Genomic DNA, 16,007 nt, shown 5'->3' with positions numbered 1-16,007 from the left:
ACCCTTTAGGAATTTAGTTTGCTGATGATAGATTTGAACTTTTAAATAGAATTTAAAAACAAAACAAAAAAAAAGAAAAAAAAAAAAGGGGAGGGGGGGAGAGAGGGGGAAAAGATTATACAAATCACACGGGGAAAGTCTTGTTCAAACTAAGTATTTCCAACAAAATGTAATATAAAATAATTTTAAACAGCTCCTAGGAGAATAATTTATTGTTCAAGTTTTTAACAGGATATTGACACAAAAAAAACAACAAAAAAAAAAGCCAACAAAAAAACAGTTGCTTTGTTTTCCTTTTCTTTTCACGAAACTGTGATTTTGTTTTTAATGGTTTTGGGGTGTGGGTTTGTTGTTTTATTTCCAACTTCTGAAGGCGATCCCGTCCCCAGCAAGGGGGAGAGCTAAAGCTGTGCAGTTCGGAGTTGTATTTAAAAGAAACATTTTTTCCTTCTCTCTTTTTTTTTTTTTTTTTCTTAAAAGCTGTATAAAAGATGTATGTTTATCAGATCACTTTTTACGAGTGGAGGCTTCACGCTGGTGAAGGGAGTTTGGTAAATGGTTCGATATTTTTTAAACTTGCATGTAAAGCTAAAACAAAACGTGTCGAGTGCTTACCAATTCTGGCTGCCGGCCTTCGGGCTATCAGAAGTCCGGCAGTAGTCTCACCATGGTTTGTTTCAGTATCTTCTTCTCCTTTGTTATGCTTTGGGGGATTTGGGGGTTCTTTCCTCTTTCTTTTCTTTCTTTTCTTTTTTGCTTTTCTTTTTTTTTTGTTTGGTTGGTTGTTTTTTTTCCTTTTAATTTACGTTCCTATCTTTGGTCATTGAAACTGCACTTCAGTGAGCAGAAAAATTGCCAAGCAAACTAATGGCTGTAAAAGCATAAACTGCATGTGTGGGCATCAATTACTGAGCCTCATTTTAATGAGGTGTTGTACAAAGAGTTTTAATACCTTTTGTAAATAAAACTGTAAAGAAAAAAAAAACACATTATCCCACTTATCTTTTCATCAGAAGGGAGAGAGAGTCTCTACCTATGGATATCCCTTTAGCCAAGCCTGTCTCACTCTGTTTGGGATGCCCACAAGTATTTAATTGTAGACTCACAGAACCCCGGGTTGGAAGGGAGATCAAGGATCATCTGGTCCAACCTTTCTTGGCAAAAGTGTAGTCAAGACATGATGGCCCTGTACCCTGTCCAGTCAAATCTTTAAAGTGTCCTGGGATTGTTTAGCCTGGAGAAGAGGAGGCTCAGGGGATACCTGATTGCTGTCTACAACTACCTGAAGGGTAGTCTCCCAGGCAACGAGCACCAGAACAAGAAGACACAGTCTCAAGCTGCACCAGGGGAAGTTTAGGTTCAAGGTGAAGAGAAAGTTCTTCACTGAGAGAGTCGTTAGCCATTGGAATGGGCTGCCCAGGGAGGTGGTGGAGTCACCATCCCTGGAGGTGTTCAAGAGGGGATTGGACGTGGTACTTGATGCCATGGTTTAGTCATGAGGTCTGTGGTGACAGGTTGGACTCGATGATCTTTGAGGTCTCTTCCAACCTTGGTCATTCTGTGATTCTGTGTCCAATGTTCAGGACTGCACTGCTTCCCTGGGGATGTTATTCCAATGGCTGATTATTCCCCTGCAAAAAAAAATTGTCTTTTTGGGTCCAATCAGAATCTCCCCAGGAGTAAAATGTACCAATTACCTCTCCTCTTTTCCATGTGACTCCATGTAAAAAAGGGAGTCTTCATCTTCTTTGTAGCTGTCCTTTAAACACTGGAACATGGTTGTAACGTCTCCCTTAAGCCACCTTTTCTCAAGGCTAAACCAACTCAGTTCTCTCAGCCATTCCTCATATGACAGCTTCCCAGTCCTTGGATCATCTTGGTGGCCCTTTCCTGGACCATTTTCAGCCTGTCAAATTCTCTTTGTATAGGGGGAACCAAAACTGAATGCAATATTCCAAGTGTGGTCTGACCACTGATCAGAGTAGGATGATGACTTTTATCTCTGCTGGTGATGCCCTTGATTGATCTTAGTTCCAATTTATGAAGTTTACCTTATCTACAGTTTGTTTTTGACAAGTCACTGCAAACTCTAAACCATAGGAAGTGATCCTGGTGTTAAACAGATAGTGTGCACCCAAATCACACCCCAGCAGGGGCAACCCCTGTGAGGGCACCCCTAGCCCAACCAGCCTGATGGTCCCCATCAGAAACCAACTCCCACTAGGCTACTTCAGGAGCCACTATTGATGATGCTCCCTATGAAGACCTAGTGTGTGCTGGAGCAGGACCAGACTTCACTGTGATGGCTGGTTTGTGGAGATCATCTCCTGGAAAAAACCAAATCAATCTAACAGTGAAAGTCCTAGGTTGGCAGCACTGCTTGCAAAGCAGGTGGCCATGGGGTCTGAGTGACCAGCGTGGTACTTGCTAGTCAGAGCACTCCCTGAAACCCAGCCAGATGGGCTGCATGGACTTGGAGTGCCACTGTGATGGTGCTTCGGGCTGTGAGTAAAATTGTGTGGCAATCGCCCTGGTACCTTGCCCTGGTCAGCACATGGTGCTGGGCGGTGCACCCTGTCCATGGGGCTGCCCAGCTTCCTGAGGGCCTACCACCAGCTACTGGTGCTTGTTGTACATGAGCACAGTGATGGAGCACAAACAGAGCCTACCTACATGTCTCCAGCCAAGTCTTCAGCAACAGCAAAATAAGTTCAGGAATAAGCAAGGTCTAAATAAGGGCAAAAAAGGGGAGAATACCTGACCCTAAACTATCCTGCAAGGCTGAAGGTTTCAGGTTGGTTTAGGGATGATAAGGTCATGACACCACTGGGTGCCACCAGCCCTTTGTGTGGCAGGGAGATGCCTACAGCACCCTGGCCTTGGGGCAGCCTTTGCTGAAATGAGCCTATTTATATGTAAAGCACCCACACAATCAATGCAGGGAAGCATGGGAAAAAAAAACAATTGTTTTGTCCTTTAGTCTGAAGATTTAACCAAAATAATGCAGCCAAAGTCAGCAAAAGCAGGTTAATCTCTCCCCAGCAAAGTGAGCAGAGAAAGAAGCAGAAGCAGAGAAAGAAGCCCCCAGAATGTTTCCATGTGTTTCAATGTTTTGGTACAGCAAGTCTTACAGCAGACATTTCTCCAATGAAATTGTTTAGAATTATCTTTAGTTTTCCTTTTCACACCCAATAGTGATTTTTTTTCTATTTTTTTCTACTTTTCTGCTCAAAATCTGTAACTCAAAGGCACAGCCTAGAACCACCACAAACATTCAGGCCAATGCAGACTGGTAGCACTTTTTTCCAGAGACTACTCCCCAGTGCCTGATGGCTACATGCAGCCCTGCACCAGGCATGGGGGTGAGTGATACTGCCTTTCCCATGTACTTGCCAAAATCTGCCACTGCCAGCAGGGCTTAATTTGACTGCTGAGCCCTAGCACCAAGCTGGGAGAATGAACAAGCCAGCAATGCCAGGCTGATGGCCAACCTGTAGCTGGTGCAGTGTGGCTCTGCTGGGGTCACACCAAGCACCAGAGCTGAGCAAAATGGGTCATAACTTTTGCTAATAAATGCACATCAGGCCAACCAAGGCAATTAACTCTGGGGTGAAGCACCAGGGCTGCACCAGCAAGCTGGGAGAGCCCAGCCAGCTGGGATGGGAACAGAACCATAGCCACAACGGTAAGGTGCAGGAGCTGGTCCTACAAAACTGGACAGGCAGGGGCTGGCAGAGCCCCGGGGCCTTGCCAGGCTGCAGGGGCAGTGCACATTGGGTGAAAACCTGGACTTTGCAACACAGACTGCAGGTGATGCACCAGCCCTGAAAGGAAATGGTCTGACACCGCAAAGTGACTTTGGCTTGGGACTCTTGGGGGAAATAATACAAGGAAAAATTCAAAGCAATTCATCGAGCCTCTAGAGACAGCAGCAGCAGCAAAAGGGCCTCAGCAGCAGTCAAGTTCAGACCTAAAAACCCCATAGCCCTAGCAGCGGGGAGCACATCTGACAACAAAATAAAGCAAATCATAATAAGCCGAAAAGCCACCTCCACTATATTATTATGGAATAGTTTTCCTTCCAAGGTCTTGAGCCAAGCACTGCAGCATGATTATTTTTTTTTCAGTGAAATATTATTTATGGTTATTAAAATAATAACAAGTCATGGTTATTAAAATTAAATTACAAAATGTCTTTGGTGCTCATATTCATCATCTCAGTCTGGAAAATTGACTCTATTTTGCAGGCAGCAATACATAAACAAGCTCTGGATAATGATAGCTCGATTCAATTAAACTAAAGGATTTAAGTACAGAGATAATATTTTCATGGATATTATCAATTTCAAAGTAATATTAACTCATAACACAATACATCTAAAATTGGTATCAACACCCACAGCAGCAGCATTGCACACACCCTAGCATGCTGCTGGCCTGTGCTCAGTGATCCCATGGCCCAGGCTGGCCCTCTGCCAGTGGCATCAGGACAGGTCCTGCCACATCTTGCCCAGCCCAGAAACCTCAGGCTGGAGTTCTGCCACCAGTGTGGGGACCCCCCTCCACTGTTCTGTGTGGCACCTTATGGGGAGGCAAGTTCAGCTATAATACTTAAAGTGGGGGACAACCTTTATAGCAAGGCCTGTTAAGACAAGGCAAAATATGATGTTTTTAAGCTAAAAGAGGGAGATTTAGATGAGATAGAAGGAAGAAATGTTTTTTTACAATGAGGGTTATAAAACACTGGCACAGGATGTCCGTAGAGGTGGTAGTAGCCACATCTCTGGAAGCATTCAAGGTCAAGTTTAACAGGGCTCTGAGCAATCTGATTTAGTTAAAGATGTCCCTGCTCACAGCAAGTGGGATTGGACTGGATGACATTTAAAGGTCCCTCCCAACCCAAAACATTCTGTGATAAAATCTCCACCCTTTGTCCTGCAAAAAGCCCCTCTAGTCCTGCTCTGGCTCTATACTCAGATGTTCAAGTCTTTATTTCATCATTCATGAACAGAATACCTACTGAGACTGATGTGTGACATGGTGGCATCGCTGCAACAGCATCAGCAGAAGTGCTGAGCAGATTGCCCAGGTGTGAGCAGGGGCAGCCTCCCTGTGAGTGAGGAGCAGCTTGACACCACCCTGGTTCCCAGAGGGGAGTCTGAGCAAAGGAGCTGCTATACACACCTTGCAGCCAGAGTTTGGCCTCTGCCCCTTCCCAGCTCTGAGGCTTTCCACACCCAAATGCTGCCCAGTGCAGCTGATGAAGCTCACTGGAACACCTGCAGCGCTGGTTTTGCTGGGCGCTGTAGCACTAGCAGACTGATTTGCTGGGTGGCAGAACCTCCGCAGGCTGACTTGAAGGGCAGGATGATGAAACCTTTGTGCACATACCACATATTTATTTATTGCAGTGGTTAACATTGAAGTGTTAGCCCTAAATTATTTACGATGGCTCTGGCATTTTAGGATGACAGGATGTCTTACAGAAGGATAGGATTCCACACTGCAGCAATTTGTAATCAGAAGAGCAGGAGGGGGCAGGAGGAGCAGGGAAAGTGCCATGAGAAGCAATAGAGCTGGCAGGGGAGGCGGTGGGGGGAGAGCAGTGGCTTCCCAGCAGCACGTTATTTCTAGCTGGTGATGAGGCTGTTGACATCGCCAAGCAAGCAGGCAGCGCTGACACCTAAAGGTGAACTTGGAGCCAATTTGTAGCAGTAGGTGAGGAATGAAACCAGCCTGAGCTGTGACACCTGGCTTGTCCTGACAGACACAGGATTCTCCCAGAATCTGCTTTGTGGCCATTTCAGGCCTTTCTTACTATATTCTAGTTTCAAGCAGTGTGAGAGCAGTGAGGAGTTGGAGGCAGCAGCAGAAAACAAGCTAAAGTGAAGGAGGAATGGGAAACAGGGCAGACAATGACAGAACTGCCCTCTAAGAGTGAGGACCTGTACAGACACCTCAGAGCTTAGGAGTGGGGCTGAGCTGGTGACCAGTCCACAAAGATTTAATGGGGTTCCCCATATGCACCTCCTGTCCCTGATAGCAAGGAGAAAGTAAGGACATAAAACCTATAAAGCAATGCACAGCACAGACCACAGCCATGCTGCTGGTAATGACTGGTGCTTTAGATAATGTCTAGCATATAAACAAAGTAATTGACCAATTAATGAGCACGTGGCAGATGCTTGATATGCTGTAACAAGTAGGGAAAATGTACCATATAACACAAGAAATTGATTACAGGAAAAGAGAAGAGGAGCTGGCTGGGAGACCAGGAACAGTGCCTGTGTGCTGGCCCTGCCAGCCAGCTGCTCTGCACTGGGGTTTGGGTCAAGGCCACAAGTTTTGGGGGAACACAAGAGTTTGGTCCCCACTGAGGGCCCAGCAAGGGCAAAAGGATAGTGCCAGAAACCATGGGCCTGGGGAGGGGGGTCTGGGACCAGCCAGTTTCCCCTGTGTCTCCATTTCCCTGGGTCTAACCCCCCACCTTTTTGGCCGTGAAGAACTCAGAAGTATTTGCTTTCAGCCACGCAATGAGAATGTGCCCACGAGTTTTAGTGGTGCCCAGCTACTAAAAGCACCAGAAAACTCACATAAAGCTCCCAGGCTTTAGCTGCGGGACGTGGTCCTCTGCACGCTGCCGTTGTCTGGAGCAACACTGACATGCAGCGGCCAGTCAGGAGGGAAGCCCATCAATTCTAAACGCGGTCCCAGTTGGCTGCAGCCTGAGGACTGCTGTCCATCTCCTGCGAGGAGCTGGGGGCTCTCCCCAGCCAACCCAGGTGTCCCCCAGCCTCACCCAGCTGAAGCCTAGCATGTGAGCTCTGCTGGAAGAGCCCCAAGCCCAGCCCAACCCCATAGGAAAGGTGGGTCTGTGGCTGATGTGTGTTTGAAACCACTTAAATTGCTTGTTATGGAATCATGATTTAGGATCCTGCTTGCTGTGTAATGAGCAGAATGCACCTCACAGAATAAAAAACCAGAAATACGTTTTGCTGAAATGATAGAATTATAATTTGGCTGAGTATAATTTGAAAGTGATGGGACTTTTAAAAGTTTAGCAGAAATTTATCAAGATTCAATTTGGGGGCAACGTTCACCTTATTGACTACTGCATGGAAGAAGGATTCAAGATACAGTTGAGTTAGGATGATTTGCAGAGGAGACTGGACATAAAAAGGGTAAGGGGTGCAGGGACTAAGGGGATAACAATTATTAGTCAGTTGTCAGGGTGATTAAACAGAATTTACCATAATCATCACAGCAACTTGTTTGACGATTTGAGACTGATAACATTCACATGAGATTTATCAGTACTTACTGGGTCACAAGGTGATTGGCTGTGGTTGGAATTTTTCCCCTTTGGCCATTATTCCTGTCAGGCAACCTTGGCACCCTTCAGCATGGGCTGTGATCCAGAAAGAAGGAATTTTTTTGGGTATGTTTACCAGGCAGCAGGAGTTCAAGGCATGGTTAGTGAGTGCCTAATGTCCCTTCTGATTGTACTTGTACTCAGGACAGGAAGACAGTAGATACCTCAACTCACCGCTGACTAGGTGGTGTCAGATTGTCCCAGCCCATTGCACTTGTAATTAAAACAAGAACACAGTGTTGTCTGGGGTTGACATCATCTTGTAGTGCAGAGAAGGGGGCACTGTACAACCAGAGGTCCCAGCCATCCAACCCCCTTCTAGCTCACAGCACTCTGGTTTAGCACCCGTTTAAATGTCTCCATTTGACTAACCCTTTCCCACCCATGTTGCTGTGAGAGCTTCCAATGAGGGGGCTGGCATTTCCTGAGGAGAGGTGTTTGCTGTGTGCTCAGGGAGCAGATTTTAATATCATTTGAAGCTTTTCAACAAATATTGGATCTAAATTCCAAATATTGGATTTGAATTCCAAATATGGGCTGAGCAGGCTAATTACCAAAAACCAGAATTAATCACAGAATTAACCAGGCTGGAAACAAACCTTCAAGATCATCAAGCCCAACCTATGACCCGACACCATCTAATCAACTAAACCATGGCACTAAGTGTCTCATCCAGTCTTATTTTAAACATTTCCAGGGACAGTCACTCCACCACCTCGCTGGGCAGCCCATTCCAATGGCCAGTCACTCTTTCTGTGAAGAATTTCTTCCTAACATCTAGCCTGAAGTGAAAATAGTTTTAGAAGCATAGAATTGTTGGGGTTGGAGGGGACTTGAAGGATTATCCAGTTCCAACTGCCCTGCCATGGGCATGGACACCTCACACTAGATCAGGTTGCCCAGAGCCCCATCCAGCCTGGCCTTAAAAACTCCCAGGGATGGGGCTTCCCCCACCTCCCTGGGCAAACCATTCCACCCTCATGGTGAAGAATTTCTTCCTAACATCCAATCTGAATCCACCCATTTCTATTTTTTTTCCCCCGTTCACCCTAGTCCAATCATTACCTGACACCCTAAAAGTCCCTCACCTGCCCCCATTTTCCCCAAATCCCAGAGCACCTGGGCCCTGTTGGAGTCTCCTCCCTCTCCAGGTGTGGCCACTTGGCCCTCCCCACCCACTCTCCCTTTTAATCCCCACCAGGAAAGACAGCAGCCCTAAGCTGAGCCCATCTGGGCTGGAGGATCCTCCTCTCATCGCTGGTGAGTACCCATGGTGCACACTGGGTGATGGTGGTGGTGACAACAAAGGCCGGGGGGCCTGGTGGCCCCCCGGCTGTTAGGAACAGGACTGATGACTACTCCAATATCATCCACAGGTGCTGGCTGGGCCTCCTTACTGGGGCTGAGCTCCTCTGTGTGGTATCTTGGCTGGTGAGGGTCTTACCCCCAGCTCTGGGATGGGTGCAAAAATGGTGGTGGTGGAGCAGGAGCTGTTTACTCATATGATATTATGCTAGTTACACTATTTTTACCTGGAGACCCCTTAAGTTTGCTCTCATTGTTCAATAAATCTCTGCTTTTGTGCCTCATTTACAGACCTTTTCTTCCCCCTAACTGCTTCTTTTCAGAAATAAGGAAGGAAAGAAGGAGAAAAGGCAATAAGGCATATCTGGAAAAAACATTCACTTATCAATCAACTCTAAGCAAGAAGCCTTTGGGAAGAGGGACAGGTTGGAAAATGAGAATCACTTCTTATGAATCACAAAACAAATTTCATAAAGAACAGACAGAAAAAGACTGCATCTTCTCCATTGTGGTTATGTTTCATGGTGGTAAATACAGAGGAGAAAACCTTCAAGCTGGCTTGGAAATCTCAGTTGCACTTCTCTACAGAAAGAATTACTGAGAAAGGGACATTGTGACAAGTGAATACCCGTCCTTCATACAGAACATCCTTACATCTAGCCTAAACCTCCCCTGGTGCAGCTTTAGACTGTGTCCTCTTGTTCTGTCACTGGGAGAAGAGACCAACACCCACCTGGCTACAATCTCCCTCCAGTTAGTTGTAGACAGCACTAAGGTCCCCCTTGAGCCTTTTCTCCAGGCTAAACAACCCCAGCTCTCTCAGCCTCTCCTCATAGGGCTTGTGTTCCAGAGCCCTACCCAGCCTTGTTGCTCTTCTCTGGACTCATTCCAGCAACTCAACATCTTTCCTAAACTGAGAGGCCCAGAACTGGACACAGGACTCGAGGTGTGGCCTAACCAGTGCTGAGTACAGAGGCAGAATGAATTCCCTGCTCCTGCTGGCCACGCTATTCCTGATCCAGGCCAGGATGCCATTGGCTTTCTTGGCTACCTGGGCATACTGCTGGCTCATGTTCAGCCTACTATTGAGCAGTACCCCCAGATCCCTTTCTGCCTGGCTGCTCTCCAGCCACTCTGACCCCAGCCTGTAGCTCTGCATGGGGTTGCTGTGGCCAATGTGTAGAACCTGGCACTTAGATGTGTTAAAGCTCATGCCGTTGGACTCTGCCCATCTGTCCAGCCTGTCAAGGTTCCTCTGGAGAGCTCTCCTACCCTCTAACAGATCACCACCTGCCCCCAGCTTGGTGTTGTCTGCAATTTTACTGATGATGGACTCAATCCCATCATCCATAAAGACACTGAATAGGATTCCTGGGGAATACCACTAGTGACTGGCTGCCAACTGGATATGGCACCATTCACCACCACTCTCTGGGCTTGGCTATCCAGTCAATTCCTAACCTAGCGTAGTGCCCCTCTCAAAGTCACAGGCTGACAGCTTGGCCAGGGGTTTGCTATGGGGAATAGTGTCAAAGGTCTTGCTGAAGTTCAGGTAGACTATATTTGCAGCCTTCCCCACATCCACCAGGCAGTCACCTAATCATAGAAGGAGATCAGGTTGGTCAAGCAGGACCTGCCCTTCCTAAATCTATGCTGGCTGGACCTGATCCTATGGAGGCCACTCTCCCATAGGTATGGATATTCCTTCTCAGGGAATGGCCCCCCCTCAGGAAACTGGAGTATTGCAGAGCACATCTGAGGTGTGCCAGCTACAGCCCTTGATTTCACAAGCTGTGGCAATTTGTCTGACCACTGCAGTTTGCTGCTGGTGTAACTGCACTTGCTACACCAGCAGGAGGATCAGCATAAGCTTCCCACATCTTTCCTCCTTTTCCACTACTGCTCACAAAGCCCATGAAAGCACCAGGCTGCTCCTGCCATGTCAGCAGGCATCATGGGCAAGGAATGAACTCTTCAGGGTAGGTATATTGCTCCTGAAAGCTACATTTTAAATTGTTTGATATAATGGTTTGAGCTGGAAGCAACCTGAAAGATCATCTAGTTTCAACCTCTCTTTCATGGGCAGGGACACCTTGCACTAGACCAGGTTGCTCAAAGCCTCATCCAACCTGGCCTGAGCACTTCCAGGGTGGAAAAGTTTCTACTCACTTCTAAGTAACTCAGCTGACATCTTCTGTTTTGTTTGGAGACTACACTACATTCAGAAACCTGAAGGTGACCCCTTTCTTTCCCCAGCTTAACCCCATCTAGGTGTGACAGCCTGCTGACCTGGCAGCTCCTTGGGGACACTGGTTGCTATGTGCATGGACAACCAGCCAAAGCTTCATCTCATTTGTACTGCAGTAAATCCTAGGGACCAGAGTGACTTTGATGGAAGCATTTAATTTAAGACTCAGCCTTAATGAGTTAATTAAAAGCACCTGAGTATTTAGCTTGGTTGCTCCTCTTCTTCACCTCTAATTAAGTGGGTCCCTCATATCTCATTCACTTCCCAATTTGTCTTTTCCTTGCACTATGGGACAGGCCCTTCAGAAATGGCAAAGCCAATCAGAGGAATTTTAGTGATGCACCTAGAGTGTCCAATTTTTGGTTCAAGTTCCCACTTTTCTAAATTAAACAAAAGAAAACCAAGCAAACAAAAAAAAAACCCACACAAACAAAAAAAACCAAAAATCCCACATAACCAGCAAACAGCCCACCACCAAAACCCCAACCACAAGATATTGAAGACAAGGAAACCTCTGTGTTTAATAATACTAATAGGTGATACAAAGTGTTTGGGTTTTATCATTATAGTCAGCAAATATCCTGATAGCTACAGGTTTGCCTTTGTTAATTTTGAATTCATACCAAAAAACCTATTTCTAAACACTCCTGGGAATAAAACAAATTAATCTGCTTCGAGGACAGAACCTGTAAGTCCAAGATCTTCTTGTCCCATTAAAAACCTGTCAAGTTCTAATAAGGCAGCAATTTTATTGCTGTATTGCAATTATTTAAAAGGTCTTTATGTCATCAGCATATTTTTCCCCATTGTCACATACTTTGAGAATCAAAAAATAGTTTGAGAAAGAAATGAACCTCAAACTGAAGCTCCTCCTATGTGATTTTTTTGAACAAGGGGGAGAGCAGGACCAGAGAAAGCGATACAGGTGACAGACCACGTAAAGCAAAACAGTGTCAAAACACAGCATACAGCAATTAACTCGCCATTTAAGACATGATCTAAGTTTTTAATGTCACTTAAGGTTACACAAGGCAATGTCACTTATTTCTGTGCATGCTTTTAAAAGTTCACATAAACAGAATATTGAGCATTTAAATCTATTGTGTTTATAGAATAGAATAGAATTAACCAGGTTGGAAGAGACCTTCGAGATCATCGAGTCCAACCTATCACCCAACACTATCTATTCAACTAAACCATGGCACCAAGTACCCCATCAAGTCACTTCCAATACTCCACCACCTCCCTGGGCAGCCCATTCCAATGGCCAATCACTCTTTCTATGAAGAGCTTCTTCCTAACATGCAGCCTAAACCTCCCCTGGCACAGCTTGTGTCTTTGTCCTCTTGTTCTGGTGCTGGTTGCCTGGGAGAAGAGATCAAGCTTGTTCTGATGGAGTTCTATTTTTTTGTGCTTGTGACTAAACCTTGTTTTCCAAGCCTGTTCAGGACTAATCTCCCTGTGTAAACCTGATTTATACCAGTTTCACTAATAAGCATCAATGACCTTCTACCTGGGGTGGCACAGCCCACAGGAAGTGTTTATGGACATCACCACTGCCACCAGCACAATGCCTCACAGAGCAAAGAGAGCAAAGGCAGCAGAGACCAGGGCGGCATAGCGATGGCACTAATACAAACCACAGCAGCCCAACAGAGAGAATGAATTTCCTGCTTGTCAGTCTGACAGGGTAACCTTATAAAACATAATAATCCTCTCCTGTTAGAGATTGCAGGGAATAAGAACACCTTCCTTTATGTAATAATTCCAGTACAACAGGGACTAGAATACATTACAGTCCTGGGAACTGTACCTACAAGAAATGTCAAGTCTTTGATATCATCACCTTGCAGTACTTGCACTTTTCAAGCTACTTAGATGACACATCCTCCAAGAAACTGGTCCCTGACTTCATAAAATCATAGCACAACCATAGTGGCAGGGACCTCAAGGATCATCTGGTCCAATCTTTCTTCTGGTAAAAGAACAGTCTAGACAAGATGTTTCAGGACCCTGTCCTACCAGATCTTAAAAGCATCCAATTGAGAATTATGGAATGGGTGGGGTTGGAAGGGACTTCCAAAGGTCATTTAGTCCAACTCTCCACAGTGAGCAGGGATACCCTTCACTAGGTTCAGATTGCTCAGGGCCTTGTTAAACCCAACCTAGAATATCTCCTGGGATGGTGCCTCAACTACCTCCCTGGGCAATCTGTTCCAGTGTTCCACCACCCTCATGGTAAAGAACGTGTTCCTAACATCCAAACTAAATCTACTCTTCTCTAATTTAAAATGACTGTTCCTCATCCTACCACTACAGGCCTTTCTAAACAGTCTCCAGCTTTCTTGTAGGCCCCCTTCAGGTATTGGCAAGACTTCATCTTTTAAAATAGTTATTGAAATTAAGGGGACTGGGATTAGCTCTGTATTTGCTGTGCCTTTTAAATACCTTCAGGCAGCAGCTGTGACAGCTCTGCTTCTGCTCACAATCTTCTGACACTGGATGACAACCAAGGCTGTAAGGTTTCAGTTCTGCTTATAAGTCAGTCTTACATTGTGAAATGTCTTCCACTGGCATAAGATCCTCTCCTCCACACTCCAACAGTTTTATTGCATCAGCAATAATTCTGTTGAGGAGCAGAATTTAAAAAGGAGACAGAAGATAAACACAAAGGCTGAAAGGGACCTAATTGATGCAGTCTGATACTACAATTCAATGACTTGGTATGCAAATGGCACCAAAAGGGGAAGTTTTCTCTCCCCCTCCAAGTGACCACTTCTCTTTCATACAGGCTGCCTGCAGAGTACAAGGGTGACTCTTAGCTGGGGTTTAAAGTGAGCTCTGCCTCTCAGGACTTTGGTCAAACAAAGGAGAAACTGAATGCAAAGTTTCAGTGTCCTGTAGTCCCTGAGCAAGACCTGGCTGCAGAAAAAGAGTACAAGATGAATCATCCCCAAAACTTAACAGCAGCTCCTGCTTCTTGAATACATATTCATTTGGTATCAAAACTGCTGTACCCAGGCCCAGAAAGCTCAGTTTCCAACTATACCTTTCTAATGAGTAAATAGAGAACAAAGTCTCTAGACGAAACATTGGAATCTCCCCCTCTCCAAAGAGGGGGAGATTCCTCTTCACAAACTGATTCACAGTTCAAACTACTGATCATTTTTATTGAAGGAAATCCATACCTTGTGGAGAGGAGGGGCAGGGGGGGAAATCAGTCACCCATGTGACTAAGATGGCAGTTTCACCAAAATGACCTACCATGCCACGTCAGAAACCAGCATTCCTTTTTAGCCAGGCATGAAACTAAACAGGCCCAACTGAACTAAGGTATTAAGACACTAAGTCAATCTGAGTTTACTAAAATAGGAGAAAATGTGCCAGCGATTTTAGTGAGCTTTTGATGAGTGACAAACGCTTCGAGAGACGTACACTTGACTGAATGCAGGAAGACAAACCCTGAGCTTCTCAAATCCACTGGAGAAGTGTAACATCTGTCACTTCACAGCAGGCACCACACCACGCCACTCACGCTCTGCAAGGGCTCAGCAAGCGGGTACAGAGGGCTTGCACGCCGGGCCAGAAAACACTCTCCAGCTAGCCTCAATGTTCGCACCACTCCATAAAGCAATAAAGTGACCACACAGAGAATGATTTACGACCCATTGAGAAAACTATTGTTTATTTAGAAAAAAGGTTACACTGGTAGAATTCAGCAGATAAAAAATTTTTTTTCCTTTTTTTTTTTTAAAAATGTCTTGTGAAACGTTTCAGACTAAAGGTCAGCAATACAAAGCTCCTGTAGCTGTCATTGAATCTCAATTTATTTCCGGTTTTTGAAGAGAGCATTTCCAATTACTCTAAAAACGACAGGACAAAAAGTGTGGCAAGGGACGACTGAGCACAGGCTTAGGTTGGGATGGATGGGACTGGGTTCATTCTTTTGCTTCTTGAAACAAGTCAACGTTGTGCACAATATACAAATAATCCCTAAGCTTTGCATGAAAACACTGCTCCCACTTGACTTCTTTTTTTTAGTTACTGATATTAAAAACAGGCCAGGTAATAAATAAAAACTGAGCTTAAATGAGGTAAATCCAAAAAGAAAGGTTCAATAACTGTTTATTTGTGGTTTTCAAACATCTAAAAGAATGCATTTTCAGATTGAAAGAATTACTAAACTCAGGCAGTATTTTTGACAACCTAAAGTGGAAATCTGTACACATGAGACCTCATTTGCACTATGGCAACTGTTTGTTTGCAGCACATTGTGCTAAAATATGGAATAGGTAACACTTTCAGCCAGGTACTGAAAATAAATGTGTAAGAAACTAAGCAACAAGTTAAAAATACAGTAATGTACAACTCAACAATTAAATCCTCAGCACAGGGAAATAAAGCAGAGAACTGAATAATTTAAAGGAGATGCAGATGGGTCCTCTTCATTCACAAATTTCTGTGCAATCTATACTCTGGAAAATACATTTCTGGTCACAGCTGGATATCTTCCCATTTCAATTTCACCTGCAATGAAGGCATACATAATTGAATTAGCTGTTGTTCAAATGAATACCGTTCTCACAACTTAACATTTTGTTCCATTCACAGTTCAAACAATGATGAGGAAAATAAAACTATACTGGGATCTATCCACAGTGATCAGACAATACTGGCTCTGAAGGATAAAAAGAGTCAAAGAAGTTCTATTCAATTCTTTCCCCAAAGAGTTCTCTTCATTTGCTGTTTGGAAGCTATTCACAGAAGCATCTTCTATTATTTCGAGAAGATAACACAAAACCAAACAGCTCTAAGAAGCAATAACCCATCCGTTTTTCCTATCAACACCCTCCAAACAGCACACAGTATCAGCTGTATGTTGCTACACAAAACCCCACCAAACACTTCCCCTCAGCTTCAGTGGCTGAATGAACAGTGTCACCAAATTAAACTTAAGACTCTTTTTGCAGTAATTTCCTCTTTGCAGCCACAATCCACATGCGGAGACGTTCTTCAGAAGATACTTCCAGATGATTGAAGGTTTCAGAATTCAAATTTTGGTTTTTCACCTGTTGGACCCTC

At 44.9% G+C, this 16,007-nt stretch overlaps 1 protein-coding gene across 2 annotated transcripts in view; it reads right to left on the bottom strand.

Annotated features, from left to right (window-relative positions):
• Positions 1 to 14,582: 14,582 nt before the first annotated feature.
• The window catches only part of THOC2 (THO complex subunit 2), a 51,358-nt gene continuing 49,933 nt past the window's right edge, over positions 14,583 to 16,007 (bottom strand). For both annotated transcript variants that reach the window (XM_068152103.1, XM_068152104.1), the window contains exon 39: positions 14,583 to 15,452. The gene's annotated coding sequence lies outside the window, so the exon portion shown is untranslated. The remainder of the gene's footprint in view (positions 15,453 to 16,007) is intronic.

Source organism: Melanerpes formicivorus, unplaced genomic scaffold (assembly GCF_026170545.1).
Source record: "Melanerpes formicivorus ecotype bairdi unplaced genomic scaffold, bMelFor1.0.p_v2 SCAF_22, whole genome shotgun sequence".
NCBI classification, from domain to species: domain Eukaryota; kingdom Metazoa; phylum Chordata; class Aves; order Piciformes; family Picidae; genus Melanerpes; species Melanerpes formicivorus.
The sequence above is the reverse complement of the archived record's forward strand: the minus strand, read 5'-3'. Positions and strand labels throughout refer to the sequence as shown.